Genomic DNA, 2255 nt, shown 5'->3' with positions numbered 1-2255 from the left:
CAAAACGATTAAGCAAAAAGTCACGTCATGCATAATCATCAGAATATTGTTTACATTATTGATCAATGGTGTCACTTCAGAATGCAAAAGCCCAGTAACAGTATGTATTATATTATAATATGTAGCTCATATTCAGTACCTACTCTTAGACCTTTGCCGAGTTATTGCATCCTCCGACATGCACATGACTATGATACTAAAACTGAGCAATGTGGCCATTTTTGTGAGAATAAAACAGCAAGCAAAAGCCTCTCTTCCACCCACAACCTGTGGGAAGGCCAATCCAGGGCTATTGTTGGCCGTCGTCCTATCATTAGCACTAACCTTGAGTCCTGGCTGCGAGCTGTAATCTGAACAGAGCCATGCGGGAGTCAGAGGCTGCCTGCAGTGAATTATTAATGAACAGCATCAGGTCGCTCTCCCTTCCTGCTCTTCAGGAAACTGGGTGCTGCTCGCAGGCATTCAGGGTTACACACACACACACACACACACACACACCTGCAGTATCAAGGTAAAACGGATCATCCGACTTCGGCTTAGTTAACCAAATTACAATAGATACGCGGATTTGATTCATCCGACCCTCCTACGCGTTACGCATTAAACAATATAAAAGAATCATAAATGCCGCAGAAGTAGAACAGTCTAATACGTGTTCGTTAAGATGAGCTTCATCAGCTCAGACGCTTGGGACGATCTGTCGACTGTCGAAATGCGACTAATGAGAAAGATATTGTGAGGTGGTGCAGTTATAATGAGAAATAACAAGAAAGGGGCTAAACTGTAGCCAGAGAGCTTGAATTATGTGAAATTAAGATGAGTGTGGAGGACTATTAAAGCAGCTGTTATCTGTTATATATTATACAGTATACTCTAATGCTTGAAGAACTCACACTAAACAGACCATAAACGTCACATACCTTCAGACGAAAACGGATTGTTGGATTCACCTGTTACGGTATATATATATATATATATATATATATATATATATATATATATATATATATATATATATATATATATATATATATATATAAATAAATTAAATAAATAAAAACTTAATGAATGGCAGAGCAAAACATTTATGTTAAAAGCTCAATATTGAGTTAACCTTTTTGTCAGTGGCACTGGTATTATTCCCATTAATTTTCCCCAAAGGGGTTTCAAAATATTCCTCAATAAAGATTTCTACGATGATTTGCTGCTCACGAACATTTTATTATCAGTGTTGAAAACAGTTGTACTGCTTCATATTTTTGTAAAATCTGTGTTTTAACCCAGCGAATGGGTTGTTTTTACCCAGCGAATGGGATGTTTTAACCCGGCGAATGGGTTGTTTTAACTCGGCGAATGGGTAGTTTTAACCCAGCGAATGGGATGTTTTAACCCAGCGAATGGGTTGTTTTAACTCAGCGAATGGGTAGTTTTAACCCAGCCAATGGGTTGTTTTAACCCAGCGAATGGAATGTTTTAACCCAGCGAATGGGATGTTTTAACCCAGCGAATGGGATGTTTTAACCCAGCGAATGGGATGTTTTAACCCAGCGAATGGGATGTTTTAACCCAGCGAATGGGATGTTTTCACCCAGCGAAGGGGTTGTTTTAACTCAGCGAATGGGTAGTTTTAACCCAGCGAATGGGATGTTTTAACTCAGCGAATGGGTAGTTTTAACCCAGCCAATGGGTTGTTTTAACCCAGCGAATGGGATGTTTTAACCCAGCGAATGAGTTGTTTTAACTCAGCGAATGGGTAGTTTTAACTCAGCGAATGGGTAGTTTTAACCCAGCGAATGGGTTGTTTTAACTCAGCGAATGGGTTGTTTTAACTCAGCGAATGGGTAGTTTTAACCCAGCGAATGGGATGTTTTAACCCAGCGAATGAGTTGTTTTAACTCAGCGAATGGGTAGTTTTAACCCAGCCAATGGGTTGTTTTAACCCAGCGAATGGGATGTTTTAACTCAGCGAATGGGTAGTTTTAACCCAGCGAATGGGATGTTTTAACCCAGCGAATGGGTTGTTTTAACTCAGCGAATGGGTAGTTTTAACTCAGCGAATGGGTAGTTTTAACCCAGCGAATGGGTTGTTTTAACTCAGCGAATGGGTTGTTTTAACCCAGCAAATGGGTCCTTTTAACCCAGCGAATGTGTAGTTTTAACTCTGCGAATGGGTTGTTTTAACTCTGCGAATGGGTCGTTTTAACTCAGCGAATGGGTTGTTTTAACTCAGCGAATGGGTAAATGAATCAGCGATT

Source organism: Chanodichthys erythropterus, chromosome 9 (genome assembly GCF_024489055.1).
Source record: "Chanodichthys erythropterus isolate Z2021 chromosome 9, ASM2448905v1, whole genome shotgun sequence".
Lineage (NCBI taxonomy): Eukaryota > Metazoa > Chordata > Actinopteri > Cypriniformes > Xenocyprididae > Chanodichthys > Chanodichthys erythropterus.
This window is presented reverse-complemented; position numbering follows the sequence as displayed.